The sequence below is a fragment of the Vicugna pacos genome, chromosome 35 (genome assembly GCF_048564905.1).
Source record: "Vicugna pacos chromosome 35, VicPac4, whole genome shotgun sequence".
NCBI lineage: Eukaryota > Metazoa > Chordata > Mammalia > Artiodactyla > Camelidae > Vicugna > Vicugna pacos.
This window is the reverse complement of record NC_133021.1, coordinates 7,535,482-7,557,985: the sequence shown is the minus strand read 5'-3', so window position 1 is coordinate 7,557,985 and position 22,504 is coordinate 7,535,482. Positions and strand designations below refer to the sequence as shown.

At 42.9% G+C, this 22,504-nt stretch overlaps 1 protein-coding gene and 2 long non-coding RNA genes across 2 annotated transcripts in view; 1 reads left to right on the top strand and 2 right to left on the bottom strand.

Moving 5' to 3' along the window:
- The window catches only part of LOC140691536 (uncharacterized), a 30,322-nt gene extending 29,814 nt beyond the window's left edge, over positions 1-508 (bottom strand). Inside the window, exon 1 of the long non-coding RNA XR_012067246.1 lies at positions 305-508. This is a non-coding gene — a long non-coding RNA (uncharacterized lncRNA). The remainder of the gene's footprint in view (positions 1-304) is intronic.
- Positions 1-22,504, top strand: part of LOC140691492 (uncharacterized) — a 1,216,370-nt gene that overhangs the window by 1,015,420 nt on the left and 178,446 nt on the right.
- LOC140691535 (uncharacterized) lies at positions 7,805-20,920 on the bottom strand. The gene is made up of 5 exons (XR_012067245.1): positions 20,840-20,920; positions 10,808-10,955; positions 9,516-9,575; positions 8,600-8,794; positions 7,805-7,853 (listed from the first exon to the last, which is right to left on the bottom strand). It is a non-coding gene; the product is annotated as an uncharacterized lncRNA (long non-coding RNA).

Genomic DNA, 22,504 nt, shown 5'->3' with positions numbered 1-22,504 from the left:
TTCATCCTCATGTTAATTTATTTTTTTCTTTTTTGGGGGGCATAACTAGGTTTATTTATTTGTTTTTAAATGGAGGCATTGGGGATTGAACCCAGGACTTCATGCATGCTAGACATGCACTCTACCACTGAGCTATACCCTCCCTCCATCATATTAATTTCTGATTCTAAATCAAGGGGGCTTTAAGTTTAATCCTCCGACTCAATTCACTCTTAAAACATATGCGTTTTCATAGCAGCCCCCAAATTCTACCGTGAAATAAGAAGTGTTTTATGTATCATAGAAGTACAGATCACTGGCTCACCTGCTGAAGAGAGATAAATGAGAACAGAGCAAAGGAGAGGACGAGGCTGACTCCAGAGCAGATGCAGGGGATCATCACCACTCACTGGACAGTCTGGCACATTCAACAAATCCCCCCAAAAATCATTCTTAACAGGCTTGACACAAGTGGACATCAACAAGTGGCTCAGTCATCTGCTCCTGCCTTATCTCGGGAATGTCCCTGGAGCAAATACATCGTAAACCACAGATAATAAGGAAATGGCTGATAATGATAACAACTGGGAGTGCAATGTCTGTCTGACAAAATATTTATAAAACTCATTGTGGGAATGGGAGAGGGCAGGAGGGATGTGACTGAGGAAGGCACTGCCCTGTATTCTTTGTATCTAGCACGTCTGTTGTTCCTAGGTTTTAAAACCTCTTCTCAGTTAACCTGGAGTAGATGGAACAGGCCAGGGAGGCAAGATTAGAAGAAAGGAGGCAGGGCATTAAGTGGTGCCAGGCTGATCCTAAAAGGGAGACCGACACAGACAGGCAGACACAGAGAGTTTAGGGATGAGGCGGAACAATGAGACGGCGGCTCAGGTGTGTCTTGCTGTTGCTGAACCTTCCCTCAACTGGCTCACTGATGACTCGGCAGTGCTGGGTAAAACCTGTGGATTTCCTCAGCTCTGAGTTCTCTCTGAGGCTTCCGGCTCAGTCTGGAGCTGAGATGAGTTCCGTGGGCTTAGCCTAAGGGGGACTCAGCTCCGAGAATAGCCTGGAATCCTGGAAAACTTCACGCAGGAACCCTGGAGGCTGGACCAGCACTCACAGGGCTGCTGTGAGACCAGCTCCATAGTCAGAGCCCTGGGCATGGACCATTCCATGGGGAAAAGGGCTGAGCCCGATGCCAAATCAGATAGGAGCGAAAAAGTGTGTTCATTCTCATGTGACTGGGCTTTGTGGCCTGGCTCACGGGTGGCAGGCTCAGGATGGTGTCTGGCAGAGAAAACCCTGGCAATGGGTTTGAGATGTCTTGGACTCTTTCTTGTTAAGCTTTTTGTAATACATTCTTATCAACTATCCATCCTGAAAATGCCAAATTCAAAACTGAAAGAATGTTAGAAGTTGCCTGCTCTAACTGCCCAATGGTAAACACACCCTGCTACAGTTAGAGAGCTGGTCAGGCAGCCTCTGCCTGGATATTTACAGTGACGGGGAGTTCATTACTTCCAAAGGTTACAAGTCGGCAGGAAGGTCAGACAGAATTTTTGAACCTTAAACAGATATCTGCCTCCTAGTCCTTGCTGAAAGGCAAGGAATAATGAGGATCCCTTCAAATGTAGTTTTGCCTGATTGTTATCTCTCTCTGTCAAAAGCACCCCAATTTTTTTTTCAAAATTCAGCTTTGATTTCTTTTTATCAAAGTAATGCCATACATTTAATAAAGAGTCAAACAGTTCTCGAACACCGATTGTAAAAAGGAGCAGTTCCCATCAACCGCCCCATTTCCTGGCCAGAAACAACCACGTTCAGCTCCTACTGCTGACTCTTGGAATACTTACTCCCTTTCTCTGACTAATATCCTTGTAACACAGCCTACTGACTTTTTCAGCTTTATGTATCACCTATTTAACTTTCTATTTTGGAAAATGAGGATTCAGCTCTCTTTCAAACCCCATCTCATCTACACACCCAAACCTTCATTCTTCCAACCTTTTGATACAATTACATTATAATTTTCATCAGCTCAGTATCCTTGATTTACATTATTATTACTCTGTACAGACTATTCAAAGCTGTAGCAATTTGTGCTAGTCTTACCTTTTCTTCCCTACTTCGTTTTCCTGGAGTTAATAATTGTCTTGGTTTTTCATAGCTTAGATTTCTGTGCACTTAATAATTCAACCTCAGACCTTCTCTTAACGAACAACTTTCACAATACTTTCCAATACATTGTCTACAAATTTCATCTCCTTGAATAAATCTCTTCAGATCTCCTTCCACATGGATTAACGACATGCTAGTCTTGTCACAGAGCTCATGGGGCCACTAGTGGGAAGTAACATGGGAATACATGGACCAGGATCAGGGAAAAGATCAACATAATTGCCTTAGCAATACATACTTAAAATAGTAGGAAAATTGTTTTCTTTACAAACACAAACACACACACAAACCCCAAAAGCCCATAAAGAATGATTAAAGAGTGGTCAAACCCATTGCCCTGCCTTCAAATTCTGTATAACATAAAACAAAAATAACAGAAGGAAGATATCATATAAATATGAATCTCAAGGGGGATTGGGTACACTCAGTGGCAGAGTGTGTGCTCAGCATGCTTAAGGTCCTAGATTCAATCTTCAGTACCTCCATTAGAAAAAAAAATTAAAAAGAAAAAAAAATTATCAATTTTAAATATTTACATATTAACAAATATCCTCCTTTAAAACTGTGTTCTAAAGGATAACCCGGGTTAAGGAGAAAGTACCTCTTCATGACTGTGATCCTGCTGATAATTGAGGGAGGAAATTAGAGTATGACCACATGAAATAAAATTCCTTATGAAATAATGATCCCGGGTGACAATCATTATTGGCTGCTGTCATCACAAAAAAGAGAGTCGAATGTAATATTATGTACCTTATGACAGGAGTACAAAACTTCACATAACAATTATTTTTGCACAAAGTTGAACCTCAATCAGATCAAGCTTTTAGGGGAGGATTAAATCACTTAGCTAAAGCCAATACATAGGATGGAGAAACAAGTCTAACACCATAGGGGAGAATGAAATCAGCCAAACAGGAAATAGAGAAACCCCTCAGCAATTTCAAGGAAAATGAGAAACAGGAAAATTATAGATTAGAACGCACTTGAGAGATATGCTAGCTGCAATGTCTGAATCTTGTCTGGATCTTGATTTCAACCCCAAAACTACTTAAAAGTGTATTTTTGTGACAAGCAGGGAATTATTTTGTAACCCTAAAAAAAAGGAATATTCCAATTTTATTTGAAAGAGACCTTGTCATTTCACTAATGAAAGGTTAAGCTATGTAGGATTGTCTTCAAAATGACCCCATAGTGGGGGAGGGGAGGAGATGGAGATGAAAGATGCAACAACAGTGACTCTGAGTTTATAATTCTGGAGCTGGGTGACTGATAACACCCAGGCAGGCTGGCTGTACTGTTCTCTCTATTTCTGTACATGTTTGAATCTTTCCATAAAATGTGAAACAACAAATAGACTTCAGTGTTTTAAAACCCTCACTTTGAAGGTTAAGAGGTTTGCCCAAGTAGGTGGGCACCTGCATGGGGCACTGAGATAAGAAAGAACAGACACCTGGCTCCAGACCGACCTGGGGCTACCTTGACCCTCCTCTTCTCCTAACCATCCACAGCCAGCCCATAACTGCATCCCGTCAGCCCCACTCCCCAAATGCATTCCTCATTGGCTCCCACCATCTCTCAACTGGCCCAATCCAAGAGCCTCCTACCTGGCCTCCCTGCTTCCTGGGTCCCTGCCATACATTCTCCACATTATCTTTGCAAAATGTGAGTGAGAGAAAATTACTTAAGTGCTTAAGCTATCATGACTGCTTCTCACTGCGCTTAGAGTCTACACTCCTTTCCGTGCTCCTGATGCCCTTCTAAACCTCGCGTCTCATCACTCTCACCAGCGCTGGCTCCAGTGTCTCCACAAACCTGCTGAGCACATTTGTGCCTCGGGGCCAATGGACAAGCTGCCTCTATTCCATGGGTGACTTTTCCCAGATCTTCAAATTCCAGCCTCCTTATCGCCATCTCAGCTCACATGTAACCTACTCAAAGATAGCTTTCTTAACTCACTTCCCCCCAAGTCTCCCATCTCAACACTGTGTTATTTCTTCATTTCAATCTGACATTGTTTCCTTATTTGCACGATTATTTTTGTTTTCTCGGTTGTCCTTGGCCTCCATCCCCCCAGCAGCCTTGCCCAAACAGCATAAGCCCCCGGGGAGCAGCCGGCGCTGGTGCTCTGAGAAGACACATGCTGAGCGCGACATTACAATCACGTGGTGTAGTGAAACGGTGTCGAACAGCAGATACAGAAAAGCAGTGAGAATTTCTCTCTTATTTTATAATTTAAATGAAATATAACATTTACTCCTATGTAATGAAGAATTTGGTAGGTCTTTGTTCCCAGTTCCTAGGCAGCAACCGCTAAAGCCACGAAATTTCCCAAGATAAGAGTGTCTTTGCTATTCATGGTGGAACCTTGGATGGCTTGTGTTCATGAGATGACTCAGGATGGGGACTGGCCAGCCAGAGACACCAACCATGTGATTAGAGGAGTGGGGCTTTGAGCTTTGTGACAAGTGAGTGGCCACCAGGAGAGGAAGGGGCTCAAAATTTAGGGCTAAGGAAAGGTTTGACTTACAGTTAGGGTTTGGGTTAGCCATGTCGGTAGTGACCCAATAAATCATGGCTTTGTAATAAAGCCTGCAGTAAAAACTTGGGGCAACGAAGCTCAGAGCTCCTGTGAGCTTCCTGGTTGGTAACACTCTTGGAGGACTGTCACACTCAGATGCCATGAGGACAACCCTGAGCCCTTCCCACTGGGGTGCTCTCCACAACAGCTCACCTGATGAGACCTAAGGGCTGCTGCTTGTCTGTGCTTCGAGGAGGAGCCCATTCCCTGTACAGAAGGCCCTGATCACTGGGGCAGCTGAGGTCCTCTGACGAAGGCTGAAGTGGCACTGGGAATCAGAAGCAAACAGGTGAGCATCACTGTCACAAAATGTTCACATGTTCTGTTGATAAAATTTGGTGCTAACACTTCATGGTCATTTGTAAATAAGGGGCCCTCACTTGCCAGGAGGGATGGAGGTACCATATAATTTTTCATAATTCTCACCCAGGATTAATATTAACCCCTTGAGGGTCATTTGCAAACGTGGGTGGAAAGGAACGCTTGGATGTCACAGTCCTGGGACCACCGTGGGTACCTGGTGAGAGCCTTGCAGATGCTTAATGTTCTACAACCGGGCCAGTGTTCCACAGCAAAAATCTAGTCCACCCAAGTGCCCAAACTGCTGCAGTGGAGGGACACCTGATGGTCCAGCCCCCTCTTTGGACACCCGGAGGAACTTGGACCCTGACAGGTTAGGGGCAGGGTCAATTCTAAAACCCAGGCATTTTTGTCCCCACAATTCAGTAGTTATTCGGTGACAGCACATGGAATATAAACAACAAAGTAACTTGACATGATGTTATATATTTAGCTTACTCAAGAAACAAAGTTTAAATCCAGTCATTCTCCTTCCCACCTGACCTACTTTCCTTTGTCTTGTACTAGCACCAGATTATTACCCACCCAGCCTTAACAAGGGTCCTGACTCCACTTACCTCCCTCCCAAACACCACATGAGATGATTCCTCAGCCTGGATGTGGGACCAGCAATTACAAGAAGCTTTAGTGGAAAAGAACTGGTTATGCACAGATACCAACTAAACACTGTAGATTCCTGGTGTCCCACAATAGTAATCATGACAGCTGTTTGCAAGTGTCCCCAAAGTTCATTTAAGACTCTCACTGCTAATTTTGCTGGGACATAAATATGAAACATGTGGACTGCTGGGCTGGACTGCTAAGCTGGGTCTCTAATCCAGGAAGCTCAGTGTCTGCTCCCTGCACCCAGCTCCCTGTTCTGTTCATGCATATGCATCAAGAAGCTGTTTAGTGTCCATTTTAATATCTTAAACAGTGCATTTCAATATTGTCTTCATCCACAAATACGTGTACCACATAGTAGTAATGATCAATCTTAGTATTTGCTTTCTTTGGTCTTAGAGAGTCAGATAAATGGATAGCAAAGATAACAAAGTCATAGAGGGCTATAATATAGTATTTCCTTTATTTCAATGACAGGATTTATTTAAAGAGCTTAGATATAACATCCTTGCATTTATGGCATCATTAAGCGTCTGAAGCTGTTACATTATAAAAACTTCATTTCTAGCGAGATGTTATCAGTTAGAGAAGAGCTCCTAAATTTGAGGGGTTGCTGTCATCTCAGACAGAGTCCCTAAAAAATGTCAGCAATCTGCAGTATTGCCATCATGACAAGAACCCAGACAGATGAAATTTGGAAAGCCCTGTGGCTTTCTAGTGTACAGACATAAAATGGTATTTCAGAGGGAAAAGCCTGAATTACAGAAAGTGATAAATGAAATGGTCTAACATGCATTTCCCTTTCAAAGAACTAATATGTCTTTTGTCGATAATAACATCTGTCAGTAATTATGAAAAGAGCTGACAGATGCATAGTACTTAATATAAGCCAGGGCAGTTGTATCACTGACACAGATTCATTAATCCCCATAGCATCTCTACGAGGTGGGTACTACAATTATCCCCATTTTATTGGTGAGGAACTTGATAGACACAGAGGGTAAATGACATTTACAAGGTCGACAGCGAGAAACCAACACAGGTGTTCTAGCTTGAGTCTACGCTCTTGGCCACTTCTCTTTTTTTTTTTTTTTTTTTTGGTGGTGGGGAGATAATAAGGTAATTCTGGTGGGGGGTGGGGAGGTAATTAGGGTTATATGTCTATTTTAGAGGACGTGATGGGGGCTGAACCCAGGACCTTATGCTTGCTAAGCATGTGCCCCATCACTTGAGCTGTGCCCTCCCCTCTAGAGTCTATGCTCTTAGCTGCTAATCCTCACTGTCCCACATGGTAACTGTGGGGGAAGTACAGTTCATTCATTCACTCGTTAAACTCAGCCTTCCCGGTGCCTGAGATTCAGCAGTGAACAAGACAACATGTTTCCTGCCTTAAATGAGCTTGTCGCCTCCTGATATATTATCTTCATTTTACCCAGGAAGAAACAAGGTCAAGAAGATTAGCCTTTTCCTGTTAACACCGGAGGATACATGAGGTGCTTTATTTCAATTCTGCCATTTGACTTACACCATGGGGAGGGAAAGCTGCCTTGCAAATCCTGGAGCTCACAAACCTGTTAATCCTGAATTTTTTTTAACACTGTCCCTTACTTGATACTTGATCTGAGAAAGGATGAAGTAAACCTAAAAATGTTCTAAGAGAGCTTGTGGCTTATACAAGGTAACTAACCAGCCACTGTTTACTATCCTAACAGGAATCTGTAGGCATATTTCTTTTCTTTCTCTTTTTTCCTTTTTATGGGCAGCTTTTAAAAACCAAATCAAACCAACCAAACCAAATCACTGATAATTCAACAGCAGGTTCTAAATCACCCCCAAGACAGCAGCTAAACTCGGTTTAGACTTACAATGCGGTTTCTGGTGGTTGGATTGAAGAATGTATCTCTATCCTGAATATAAAAGTCTTTCATGGAGCTCTTCTCAAATAGGGCAATGAAAAACTCTTGTTCCGGTTGTTGATACTTTCATCCACTTGGAGGACTTTCATCAAACAGCGGAAGTTATCAAAGGCTGAGGACCGGGTTTTCAAATCATTGGGCTTCAGAGGCAATATTATGTGCAGTATCTCAGCGTATGTACAGATCACCTCCCACAGGGGGTGTACTTTTGCAAATACAAGCTTGTCATCCAAAACCTATATTGGGAGAATGAAAACACAAACCAGGAAAATATTTTCACATTTTTAGTATACAGATTTTTCCTACATTGCTGGTAGTTAAAGCACTTGTGCAAACACACACATATGTCACACTGGTAAAAGTGAAGATATAATAAAAATAGATTTGCAATACATCATACATTTTTGCCTTAAAGATAATTTCTTTGTTGAAATTACTGAAAAGTTTTTTAAATTCCTTACAGTTCCTTTATAAAATAACCAATGTTTTAGATAAAGAAAAGCAAACTTGTTAATTTTTAGTCCAAATTAGTAACTAAAAATAGAAACACCAAAATATTCTTTGCAGTGGTATTGTAATGACAATTTTTTAAATTTCTGAAACCTAGAACTATTTACATATCTGTTCAATATATTGTTAAACAGCCATTAAAAGGGATTTAAAAGATTTATATTTATTGATATGGAATATATAATAAAAGGAGAAAACAAAAAAAATGTGAAATAATATTTTCCTTTTTGGAAGGGAAAAATATCTTCATTTGAACAAAAAAAAGTTTAGAAGGATTTTATGATCCTTTATATATAATTAAGGTACAGATGGTTTTTAATTCCACTGTTCTTTCACTTTCAATTTTGGGGGTAACTTTTTATAATAAAAAAATCTTTAAAAAGGTTCTTGCATAAATACATTAATAGATATATTTATGACTATATTCTCTGGCTATTAAAAAAGATCTCCTAGCTGTGGATCTGAAACTTACATTCCATAATGCAGATTCTGACTGACTCGCCTCCCAGCCCACAGCAAAGGCACGGCTAGTGTGACATGTTTCAAATACCATTCCAAGGAACATGCAGGCTCCCAGCCAATGGCTGCAAGGGGACTGACACTGATCTGGTTGCTCCCAGCTGCAGACCATCACAGATGAGGTTAGATCCACAGGCTCATATTTTCTCTGTCAAAAGAAATCAGAAAGTGTTAGGCTTTTACTTACACCAGGGAACAAGAATTTGTTCTTTTATGCAAAAAAATAACAACAAACCAATTTGAACCTGATGAAAAGACATTTACTCAAAACAGCACAGTAGCAATGAAGGTGCTTTGGCAGACAGGGACTTGTTGGATTCCTGTGAGTGCTGGACTCCTCACATGGAATTTCCTTGGCACTCCAGAAGGCCTGTGGTTGTCCTCATGGGTTTGTGGCCATAAGTGGTGCACAAAAGTCTCTGGCTTTGCCACAGTTTCAAAGCCTTTTTGGCTTATGAAAGGTTTTGCCCTCAAATGGAGTTTTCTTGAGTCCAGTCACTGATGTCATTTACCAGAGTTACAGTCCAGATCTGATATTCTAGACTCTTAATATCTTGCAGACATTCAAATGGTTCAGGTTTGGATGTGTATTCACCTCTGCAGGCCTGGACCAAATCCGATAAAGACACCCGGACAAGTTCAGCAAAATACAAAGAAATTTTTCTCTCTGCAAGACTGAAATGTCTGTGAAGCTATAAAAACATCTGCACCTACAAAAATAGGGAACCAACTCATCAATAACATATCTATCCATAATGCATGGACATTCAAAATAAATACTGTACCTACTCCTATTAAATTCTACCTTGCTTTTGCCAAACTGTGTCCTAAACTGAAAGGAAAGTAGGTAAATGTAGAGAATTTTTTACCTTTTAAGAGAAAAAGGAACCCTCCTACTCGGTTGGTGGGAATGTAAATTGGTGCAGCCTCTATGGAGGACAGAAAAGAGGTTCCATAAAAAAATGAAAATAGACTTCCGTGTGATCCAGCAATCCCATTCATGGATATATGTTTGGAGAAAAATTTAATTCAAAAAGACACATGCACCCCAATGTTCACAGCAGCACAATTTAAAATAGCCAAGACACTGAAACAACCCAAATGTTCACTGACAGATGACTGGATAAAGAAGTTGTGGTATATTATATATATATATATATATATGTATATATACATGTATGCATATATATACACACGCATATATACACATGAACACACACACAAATGGAATACTGTTCAGCCACTAAAAAATAAAATAATGACATTTGCAATAACATGGATGGACCTACAGGGTATTATGCTAAGTGAAATAAGTCAGAGAAAGAAAAACAAATATTCTATGTATTAACTTATATGTATATCTAAAAAATAAAACAAATTAATGACTATAATAAAACAGAAATAGACTCACAGGTACACAGAACAGACTGGTGGTTACCAATGGGGAGAAGGAGAAGAGGGGAGGCAGGAAGGGGTTAGGGGATTGAGAGGTAAAAAGTACTAAGTATAAAATGGATAGGTTACAGGGCTGTATCATACAGCACAGGGAAATATAGCCATTATTTTATGGTGACTTTAAATGGAATATAATCTATAAAAATGTTGAGCCTCTGTTTTGTACACCTGAAACTAATATGATGCAAATCAACTACTCAATTACAAAATTTTTAATCAAAGTTTTCTTTTCATATTATTTGCAATAAGTTAGAAGCCAGCACTGTCAACAGAAACATAGTGCAAGTCACAATTTTCCAGTAATCCCATTTAGAAAATAAAAAGGAACAAGTGAAATTAATTCCAGTAATAATTACATTTATCCCAAAATATCCAATATACTATCATTTCAAAAGTGTGATTGACACTTTTAAAACTTATTAATAATATTTTACATTATTTTTGTTGTACAAAGTCTTGAAAATCTATTATGTATTTTCCACTTATAGAACATCTCAATTCACAATAGCCACATGTGGCTGGTGGCTACCATACTACACAGACCAGATTACACCATTCACACTTCTGATAAATTAACTGCTCTTACTTATTTAAAAAACTTGCAGAAAAGGGTTTAGATATTCCCTCTATCAAACAAAGCAACCTTGACAGGTGGGGATTATTTTCATTATAAAGTGAAAAATAAAGGTAAGAGAGCCATGCTTACATGTATGTTAAGGTAACAATACCTTCTTAATTCATTCAGGACTTTACAATCTTTCTTCATATGCCAAGGATTCACTGTCACTGCGCAATGTTTTTCACTACTATCATCTTTGTGATTGAGAGGCTTCTGATGACCCTGCTTTGTGCTTCTGTACATAAAGTAACAAAACAGAGAAAAAGACCTTATTAAAGATAATTTAGGGGGGAGGGTATAGCTCAAGTGAAAGATCATGTTCTTAGCATGCACAAGGGCCTGGGTTCAATCTCCAGTAATTCTTCTAAAAATAAAATAAATAAATAAAAACCTAATTACCACCCCCCAGCAAAAAATTAATTTATTACTTTAATTAAAAGTTTAAAAAAGATAATTTAGTGCAGGCTTATCAGGCTACAAGAGCTACAATGAATGCCCCCACCCATTAATTTAGAAGAAGTCTCACAGTATTTCTCAACATAAAGGCTAAAATATAATTGAGAACACTTCCTGATGGTCAGCATCATTTTAACAAAAATGTAGATAATTACATCCCTGTTGTCAAATTTCTGTCAGAGTTGGGCATGGAACATTTAGTTAGTAAAAGTGATTTTGCAGCTCTCTTTGAAAGAAATGCTGAGAAATGATCTTTTCTGTTGGAAATTAGCCTGCTTTTAAATTCTTCAGTAGGCATAAGTGTTTACAAACCAGGCAGGAACTGGATTATATTTTACATATACTTTAGAAACTGATTTGAATTTTGCCCTCTACCTGCAAGGCTATTTCTTAGGTAATAACATAAGCAGGCCACTATACTAAATTTTGTTTCCCTGTTTGCTTAATCCTCACAACAACTCTGTAAGCTGCTATTATTACCCCCATATAACAGATAAAGAGCTTGAGGCAGAAAATAATTTGGGTAACTTGGTAAATGGTGGAGCTGGGTAAGACTGCAGCCAGTCTGACACTCAGGTCCATTCTTCTCACCAATGCCTGATACTGCTACCTACATTCAGCAATGACCGCTAATTTCATATTTAAGTGTGTCATTTCTAAAAGTGCAAAGCTATATTAGTACTGCTGTGTAAATTATCCGTTTGAGATGTGATTGCCAAAAAAAAAAAAAGAAATAAAATCAGGGTGCCACTGAGGGGGGGCAAACTGCATATGGACGGACACAAGGGGACTTTGTGAGGACAAAGTTGCACAAATCTAGAAATAGTTAAAATGGCTGACTTGTACAATTATAATGTGTGAATTTTATGGCCTGTAAATTACACCTTAATACAGATATTAAATTAAGAAACTGGGATACAAAATTAAGACTAAAACACATATATAAATCACACAAAGAACAACAGGCAAATATCATTATTTACTGCACCATTGTCCTTGATGCAGCTTCCTATCCTCACCCATTCCTGAAAGGATGATTCATTTTTAAAATAGTCTTTTAATTTATTCAGCAAATAATTTTTGATTGCCTACTATGTACCCAGGACTAGTCTAGGCAGTTGGAATAGATAAATAAACAATACAAAAGTCCTGTCCTCACGGAGCTTTGTTGGAGTCTAGCTGGGATGGGGGTGGAGATGACAATTCACACAACAGAGCAGCAGAGGAGGTGGCATGTTAGGAAAGAGGAAACATGGAAAAATCAAAAAAGGGCAAGGTAAAGAGAGTTTAGGGTATGGGATGAGGGTGATGTTGTATTAAATACCAGAGCAGGCCACACTGAGGACTGAGGTTAGAACTAAGACTTGGAGGTGAGAAGTCCCAGGTGGACGGAATAACCATCACCGAGGCCAGCGTGCACTTCGCATGTTCCAGAATGGGGGCACGGCTGGAGCTGCGGAGAAGGGTCAGTGCAGATCCTGTATGGCCTTGGAGGACGTTGTAAGGACTGTGGCTTTTACCCAGAGTGAAATGGGGAGGCACTGCAGAAGGACGACACAATCTAACTTAGGTTTTCGAGGCTCACTTGACTGCCAGGTGAGAATAGTCGAAACGGGTCAGAGATGAAAGGAGGGAAGCCTCTGAGAAGGGCTGTGCAGGAGGAGAGGACAGTGGCTCAGGGTAGGGAAGCAGCAGTGGAGGCAGGAACCACGGTGAGAAGTGGCTGGGTTCTGGATATGTTTTAAAGGCAGTGTTAAACCAGATCTATTGACAGAATTCATGTGGTATGTCAGTGAAAGTCAGAATAACTCCAAGTTTTTTGACCCAAGCAGCTGGATGGATTAAGTTTCCACTAACTGAATGGGGGAGGTTGCAGGAAGAACCAGTTTGGGGTGTAGGAGAACAAAGAGCTCAGTTTTTACACATGTTGCTTTTAAGATATCAGAGTTTCAAGTGAAGATGTCAAATCAGCAGAAGATTGTAAGAGTCCAGAGTTGGAGAGAAAAATTCTAGCAGGAGACAGAAATGTGGGAATCATGGGTCACACAGGTGGCACAGGAAGACATGAAACCCAGGTACTCAAACATTAAGATAACCTGGCATTAACCATAGAAGTTGTCCTTGAGGGCCTGCCTACTAGGTGTGGATATCAGTCCTATTTCCTGACCACTCGAGTTTTAAAAAGCAACTTACAAATTAATTCGTGCAAGACACTGCCTCCAGTGGGTGGGTCCAGAGCTGGAGTGGGAGAATTGGATGGTGCACACTACTCCCTACAGTAGAATGTGTGTGTGTGTGTGTGTGTGTGTGTGTACACATGTGTGTGTGCGCAGGGGGATGAGATACACCTGGCTTAAGAAAAAGAGTTAGTAAGTCTAGAAGCTGAAAGATGAAAGAACATCCAGATATGGTAGAGGGAACAGGGGAAACACTGTGTACTGTAAGACATATCCCCATAATGCCATTTCCCACCATCCTTTCATCAGGAACACAGTTGGGAATGGAAGCAAAAGCAGCTTCACCCAACAAAGAACGTCAATAAGAGTCAAGAATGTTTATATTTGCTTAAGAAATTGAGAGTTACAACTTCCTGCTTTAAAGAATTAACATAAGACAGATACCACACTATAAGCAACGCCTATACTGGAGCTTTCTTAAAGCTATTTTAGTTCCTGCTTGTTCTGATGTACTCCAGACACTCTGCAAAGAAAACCTTCTATTCAAAGGCTTAAAGGAATAAAATAAGAAATAACACTGCATTCTTTTCAGTGGTCTCTGTACTGAAAGTCACTTGCAAATGCAGCACCCTGCCACAGGTCCACATTTTTAACAATAAAGACCTTTGCACAATTTTTCAATTGCTATGTGACTTTGGGTCAGTCTCTCACTAAGAAGCAGAATGGAGTACCAGAAAATGACACATCAGGTCTAAAACTACAGATGTGGGAGATGAACCTACACCAGGAAACAGCTAAGTGGGAGGGTAAGGTTTACCTTTTAAGTTACCGTAAGTGCAGTTACACCTGCTCCCTGCTTCCCCTGTGAAGTGAAGAGCTAGTCTTTTCCAGAAAAGCTCTCATTCTGAGAACTGTCTTCTTTAAAATATTCGGAGATTCTCTTTTAAGGTTCTTGCACTTTTAAGCCTTTCCCCAACTCTACATCCTATAACAAGTGTAAAAATTATCCTATAGCCTATTGTTACAGAACATACTCTACAAAAGCTGAGGTTTCCCAGGGTTTGGATCCCAGAACTCTGCTACCAGATAATCCTAAAGCTTTCCTTCCATAACAGACTCTTCCGCCAATTCCCAGCTGTGGGCAAATTCGGCTTCTCAGATCAGGTAACTTTCTAACTCTGCCTACGAACACTCTGCTGCCAGTAAAGGAACTCTCAGACAGAAAGCACACAATGCCCCTAGTGAGGGTTGCCTCCTTCAATCAATCAAGATGCCATCACCAAGCAAATATTTAAACCTACTGCAAAACCTCTAAAGACATCTTACAAACAATATAGTTTGTATAGATGCATACTATTTGCTCTGGAATAGTGATTTCCAATGGAAGGAACAAAGGACCACATGACCCAAGCAATTTTTTAAAACTGCACATAACCATCCCTCTTCACGTGAGGATTCAGGCAAGACGGTCTTACAGGCCTAGGTGTAACAGAATGACAGCACCTCTAGGAGTAGGTTGAAAAGCAGCGAGGTAGACTTCTAGTGAAAGGGGGTGATGTAATAGGCCCCATCGCCCACTTACCTACCAGCACAGGACAGTCATCTCAGATCGAGAACAAACACTTTGGGAAACAGAGGTTGTTTATATTTTTATGGTATTCTGGTGGAAATAATGCCCTGAGTCATGTGAAGTTGTGGCTGCAAAATTGAACAGGGGACTGGACATTTTCACATTCAGGACAAAAATAGCCCCTGGATAGCCACCATATCTGCTCTCCCCTTTGCCTGTTCACCCCAAAAGCTGCAGGACTCTCCTGCTTGCATTGACACCCACCACTTCTCACAAATTCTTGCCAAGTTCACATCAGCAGCTGGTGGTGACAAAGTCACCATTTGTACTGCTATGAAGTCCCTCCATTTCTTTATATCCCTTCTATTTTCTCTGTTGTCTTCCTAGCTACACTTGCATTCACAAGATAGTTACCGCACTAACATTGCCTCTGTAATCAGTCCAGGATATAGGAAGTAGAGATTCAACTGTAACCAGTCCCAGAATACTTGTCATGCCACACTAGTGTCCCAAAAAATACTCTGGCATCCCTCATCTCACTCAAAGAACCACTGCATTACTTAGAGGTTGTAAAATTAGAGGGCTTTCTCTACTGGGAAACACTGTGGCTTGTGGTAGAGTTGTGATTTCAGTTTTTGCAACTACTTACAGGCAAAAAGACATGGCCCGCAAATTTTCTTCAAGCCTTTGGTATTTAAACTTTCATTAGATACAGAGCCGGTGGACTAACCGTAATCTATGAACATATGGTCATATTATCAAATAATGTTCATGTCTACCTTACAGACATGTAAGAACTTGGATTACACCTGCAAGCCTCTAGGACTTTAGAATTAGATGTGAAGCATCCTGTGAGATAAAAAACCTCCTATCCAGTCACAGAACACAATTATAGACAACATGACACTAATGTCACTGAATACATTAGTATAGTCCATGTATGGTTAAGTTACATCTCCAATTTCTCAGAGCTGGAAAGGAGATGTCTAGAAAAGCTGGAAAAGCCCAATTACCAAAACAGCTCAAAAGTTAATGCAGACTCCTGCACCTCCCAGAGCAGAGGGCGGAGGGGGCATTGCCCAACACTCTGTCCTCCCCCAGGATGTGGCATGTGGGGAAGCAGGCAGGAATTGGGTGGCTGGGACTCGGAGGTGGAGAGGTGATGAAAGCAAGAGTGGAACTGCTCTGGTCCTAGAACAACAGAGCTGTAAAAAGCTCGGCTTCAGTTCAACCAACTCCCTCTCCCACTTTCCCTCCCACCTACGTGACAAACAGAGCACAGCCAGGCACTTTCTGCCCATGACGGTGACTACTAGTAGGAAAGGGACCAGGATAAAAGCATGTCCTATAAAAGATCAGTCTGATTTCAAGGCTATGTTATAAACAATGAACAGCACTGTCAGAGTGGAACACTTGTGTGGCGCTCAAGTAGGGAGGAGGAGGTTGAGGATCCATTTCCAGCACTTCCATGTCTTTTATCACTCCTATTTCTGACCTTTCCTTTGCCACTTTTTGAAGCACTGCCATCACTGGCAGGTAAAGGGGCAGCAATGTGACTTGGCCGTTTGGCTGATGGGGCTACATTTCCCAGCAGTGGAATGAAAAGGCACTGGAAGAGGATCAGCTGGAAGATGTGAACTGCGGTCCTGGCCTGTGCCAAACACTAACCAGGTGACCCTGGGTTAGGCTCTTAGTCTCTCTGGGCTTCCGGCTGTTTACTTATAAAAGAAGGTTTTGTCATTGCACAAATATATCCAATATGAAATGTAACATGAAAGTCAAACATAATGACATCTCACCTGCTTGCTTCAGGGAACTGTACAAGCACTGAACACTATGTGAATATAAACACAGTCTTAAGAAAACTATTGAGGTAAAGCACTAAACTGAACATGGAGATAAAGTTTTATGGATTTTCTTGGCTTTCTTTTTTAATTGCAGCACTGAATTAATAGTTATTAGCTATAATCCACACCACCACCACTGCGAATAAATAAAGAAGGTAAGCACTGCCTGGATGCCTGTTATTGCCCGATGCTAAGCAGGGTGAGGGGTATAAAGGAGGCTGAACAAGTGAGTCTTCTCCAGTTACCAGCTAAGTGAGGAGACACATTGGAAACCACCCAGGAATGGTACCAAGTCAGTACTCAAATCGAAGATTACAGACTACTGATCATAAACAGTACAGGAATACAAAGAGGAGCTAGAAGTATTTGGAATAAATAGGGAAGACTCTATGAAGGGGATGGGGCTCCAACTAGTTCTCAGGGCAATTCTAAGCTGTTTTAACTGAGGACTGGATAGGAAAAGGCTGGTGACTCCTGGTTTTTAATAAGGCACAGGTTACCCTAGGAGGCTAAGTTACATAATGATTGGAACAAATAAGGTAAGTCCAAAATGATGAAGGGTCGTGACTCCCTGGCTGAGATCTGGTTGTGTTAAGTCTTTGACTTGACTGTAGATGTGGGAGCACCAAAACTGTAGGTTGACTGAAAGGGGGGGAGAGAATATCCAAGAATTCAGCAGAAGGAAAAATTCATGTATCAGGGATGAAAGCTCTTCATCAGAGTATCAGCAATCAGAATAGACACTTGAAACCAAAAACATACAGTTCAAGAAGCTGACAAAATGTGGAGGGTGGTGAGAGAAAGATAAATCAAAGACCACTCCAAGCCTTTGTGTATTCAAGACCGAAAGAATGATTATCCCACTGAATAAGTGGAGACGCTGCAAGAAAAAAGATTATGAAATCAGCTTTAGACATGTTGAATCTGACGTATGAGCTAAGAGTAGGTTTTCTCTAAGAAGCTCAAAATTCAAAACTGAAGCACAGATGTTGAGTACAGGCTTAAGATGCAGATGGACAAGACATGATAAATCTCCTAAAAGAAAACATAGGCAAAACATTATCTGACATAAATCTTAGCAACATTCTCCTAGGGTAATCTACCCAGGCAATGGAAATAAGAGAAAAAATAAAGAAAAGGGACATAATTAAACTCATAAATTTCTTCACAGCAAAGACAACCATAAGTAAAACAAAAGGAAACAACAACCTACGAATGGGAGAAAATATTTGCAAATGATACGACTAACAGAGGCTTAATTTTCAGAATATATATAACAGCTCATACAACTTAATAACAAAAAAACAAACAACTCAATCTTAAAATAGGCAGAAGACCTAAACAAGCATTTCTCCAATGAAGACACAAATGGCCAATAGGCACATGAAAGAATGCTCGATATCACTAATAAACCGAGAAATTCAAATCAAAACTATAATTAAGTATCAGCTCCCATCATTCAGAATGGCCATCGCTCAAAAGTTCATGAATGATAAATGCTAGAGAGGCTGTAGAGTGAAGGGTACCCTCTTACACTGCTGGTGGGAATCTAGTTTGGTGTAGTCATTACGGAAAGCATGGAAATCCCTGAAAAAACTAAAAGTAGACTTACCCTATGACCCAGCAATCCCACATCTGGGTATATAACTGGAAAGAACTCCAATGTGAAAAGATACCTGCACACCAGTATTCACAGCACCACTGTATACAAGAGCCGAGACATGGAGGAAAGCTAAATGTAGCAACAGATGACTGGATAAAGAAGTTGTGGCATATTTATACACTGGAATACTACTCTACCATGAATAGGACAAAATAAAACCATTTGCAGCAACATGGATGGAGCTAGAGATCGTCATTCTAAGTGAAAGCAGCCAGAAACAGAAAAATACCAAATGATACCACTCATATGTGCAATGTAAAAAAAGAGAGAAAAAGACACTGTGAACTCATCTACAGAACAGAAACAGACTTGCAGACTTAGTAAACAATCAAGGTTACCAGGGAAAGGGGATAGGAAGGGATAAATTTGGGAGTTCGAGATTTACAAATGTCAGCCACTATATATAAAAAGAGATTTTAAATTAAGTTTCTTCTATATAGCACAGAAACCTATGTTCATTATCTAGCAATAACCTATAATGAAAAAGCTGATACAGCCACCAACTGAGGAAGCAGGAGAAGAAAGGAGAGTTAGTTATGCTGGGCTAGAGCCCACTTCTAAAATCCTTGTCAGCCACTGAGGCTGCCCCGAGTACACTGAGCTTTCCTCCCAGGGACAGGCTGACATGACATGCGTCCTGCAAACCTGGGGCAGCAGAGGCCGTCCCCAGGTCTGGCCCTAGGGGAGATGGGAGCAAGTCCACCTGCTCCCCTTGGGGCAGCACCCCTCCCTGCAGCCCCCGCCACCTGACTGCACCACGCCTGCATCTCAGGAAACCACTGACTTGAAAACAACTGATCCACGAACCTGGGGCAGCGGCAGGGAGATGGGCAGCGACCTGGCAAGCTGGTAGACTTGCCCCCATCTCCCCCATGGCCTGTCCAGGGCTCGGCCTCTGCTGCTCCAGGCACGGTCCGCAGGTCAGCCTGCTCTCGGGAGGAGGGCACGGTGTGGTTGAAGGCAGTGGCGGGTTATGGGGTCTGCCCATGGGAGCCCTTGGATTTGCTTCAAACTCCCCAGCGCATGGCCTGAGCTTGGCCTCTGCTGCCTCAGGTTCGTGGAACTCAGGTTACAGGTCAGCCTGCTCCTGGAAGGCGGGTGCTGTGCTGTCAGGGAAAGGCGGCAGCTGCGATGGCGGGATTGGGGCTGCCCTGTGAGAGCGCGGGGGTTGCAACAATTTCCCGCTGCTGCTGCAGCCATCCCAGCACACTCATCGCACCGAGCCCATCTCCCAGGAGCAGACTGACCTGTAACCTGAGTCCCACTAACCTGGGTCTTTAAAGGCCGCCCCCAAGGTCAGGCCGCAGGTAAGATGGGAGCAAATCCATGGGCTCTCATGGGGCAGTCCCCATTCCATCCGAGGCCCCGCGACCGCACCGCACCCACCTGCAAGGAGCAGGCCATCGTCTGAGGGCCAGTCGGAGATGCTCTGGAACCGTCCGGCGCCCTCCCAACTCCCGGGGCTGTACCTGCTCTCCTAAACCCGTGTATAAGCGGCGGCAAAAACACGGTGTTCAGGAACTACTAATACCGGGGTTACCACGAACCACAGCGGCGGCTGGGACCCGCCTCAGGGTCCTAACGGGACGCGCGGCTGGGACCTCACCTCCGCACCCCTCCCTGGGCGCCTCCTCAGCTGCACAGCCCAGGCGTCACCCGCCGGCTCCCCGAGCAGCGCGCCCCCACCAGCACCCTCTTAACTGTCCGGCAGCGGCAGCCGAGCCGCGGGCAAGCGGCGGCCCAGGCCCCAGGCCGTGTTCCTCTTCCAGGAGCTGGTCCAGGAGCAACCGGCTGCCGCCAGCTTCCACGCGTTCTGGGTGGGTTCCGGCGTCCGCGCGTCTGTCCGTCTGCGCGTGCGCGCCCCTCCTCCTCCCGCCCGCAGCGCAAACTGCTCGGGTGGGTCTCCTGCTTTACCGGCCCTGGCCGCTGGGGCCGGGAGGAGCCAGGTGGGGCCCCTCCTGCTTGTCCCGCCGGGTCTCCATCCCCAGAGCCTTCACCCAGCCACCGACTGGGTCCTGGCATTGAACTAGAACCACGACTGCCCTAGGCCAGGCCTCACCCACCCAGCCCCACTTTCCCTGCTCAACTTCCCCTCCCTGTTACTACCCTCCCACCACTGGCCAGGCCCAGTCTCCCACCAGACCTTGAAGACAGGGCTCCTTCTCCTCACACCATGGTCCCTGCCCTGACACTCCATCCTGCTAGGTCCTAACCTATGGCCCCTACACCCACAAGCTTACCCCTCATGCCTCAGCACAGGACACCCAACATCCTGAAATTATCCCCCTCACCTCTCAGCCAGGTCATTTCCACTCTGATCGGGCCCCACACCTCTCAACCTGTACCCCCACACCATGGGATCCCCTTAAATCTGAGTGCACCCCTACCCTGAGCTCACTCACTCACCCTTCACCCTGTGGTTGGGGTGGGGAAATCCGTGCTCCAGTAATGATGACTACTGCCACCAGTGGGGGATCGAGCCTAGTGTGCACCTTCAGAGTTAATGTCTGAGGCTACAGGGTGAGGCAGGCTGGGATGAAGGTGGTTCCAATTCCTGCCTTGGCACCCTGATCCCCGCAGCCTGTGCCTGAACTGACCTGATGGGTCAGGTTGATCCCAGACTGCCAGCCACTGGCCTTGGGCTTTCGGTGGTTGATGGTCCTGATGGTGATCTGGACTCCTAGGGCGGAGGCACTGGGCACGCGGACCTTTGGGGTGGGGGAGTTCAGAGTATGCACTTAATCCCAGGGTTAGACATCAGATGGTGGGCTGTGTGCATGGGGCTTTGTGCATGGCATGGACTCAGCACAGGTGGGTGCAGGGAACTTGTTCATTCACACCAGGCCAGAGGGAAGAGGGAAGGGAGCTTTTAAAGTGTCAAAGTGAGGAAGCCAAAGCTTTAGAGCAAAGTAGGAAGGTGCACTGGCCAGGCCACCATGGATCTTGCCGCAACGCTTGTCCCTTGCATCAGGGGAGACTGGCAGTTGACTGGCCAATGAGACATCCCCTGCTGTGGTATAGTTTACAGGCAATTGAAGGGATTTTGAAAGGTAATTTTAATCCAATAATTTTCAGTTTCTCTGTGGTAGACTAGGTCCAAAATCATGGTGAATCTGGCAGGGATCCTGCCTGAAATCCAGCCTGGGACAGTGGAGGACCCACCCAGGAATCATCCACTTAGCTCTCACCAAAAGTCACTGTAATAGAGAAGAACAAATCTGACTCCATATTGGATCTGTTCCTTTTCCTTTAACCCTCTGCCGTGTTATCTAGGCTTAGACTTGCAAGCTCTGCACTTTTTGTAAAACAGTGTTGCCTTTAGCCTGAAATAAACAGGAGAGCCTATTCTCAAAAGTCTGAGCTTTAAGGATATTAACACTTTGCACTCCTATAAAGATAACAAGTTGCAGAATAGAAAAAGTTTGTTTTGTTGCAGGTTTTGCAGGAACACCATGATCTGACCCACGTGGACAGCTGCAAAGGATTCCAAGAACAAAGAATTCCTACACCAACAAGTTTGCAACAACCAACCACAGCCCCTCCCCTTTTTAGTAGAAAAGGAGCCTGAAGTTGACATGGGGAAGATGGTTCTCCAAGATATTAGTCCGCCATTATCTTGGTTTACAGCTGTTTACGTAGACCAGGTCATAGTGCCTCTGTAAATCCCCTAACAAAACAAAAGTAGTTTTCTATTCTACAACCTGTTGTCTTTATATAAGTGCAAAAGTGTTAATATCCTTAAAAAATCAAAGCCTTGAAAGTAGGCTTTTCTGTATATTTAAGGCTAAAGGCAACATTGTTTTACAAAAGGTGCAGAGCTAGTAAAACTAAGCCTAGAAAAGAGGGCAAAGGGTTAAAGCCAAAAGGACAGATCTTCTTTGGAGTCAGATTTTATCTTTTCTATTATACTATATTCTATTTTTGTTTTAAGTATATAAGAATAAAGTTTAGCCTTTTCCCATTTTAAATTGTGCAATTTTAAGGAGCATTAATTGCATTCACAGTGCTGTGAGACCAGCACCACTTGTTTCAGACTATTTCCTTCCTCAAAGTAAAAGCTTGTATACAAAG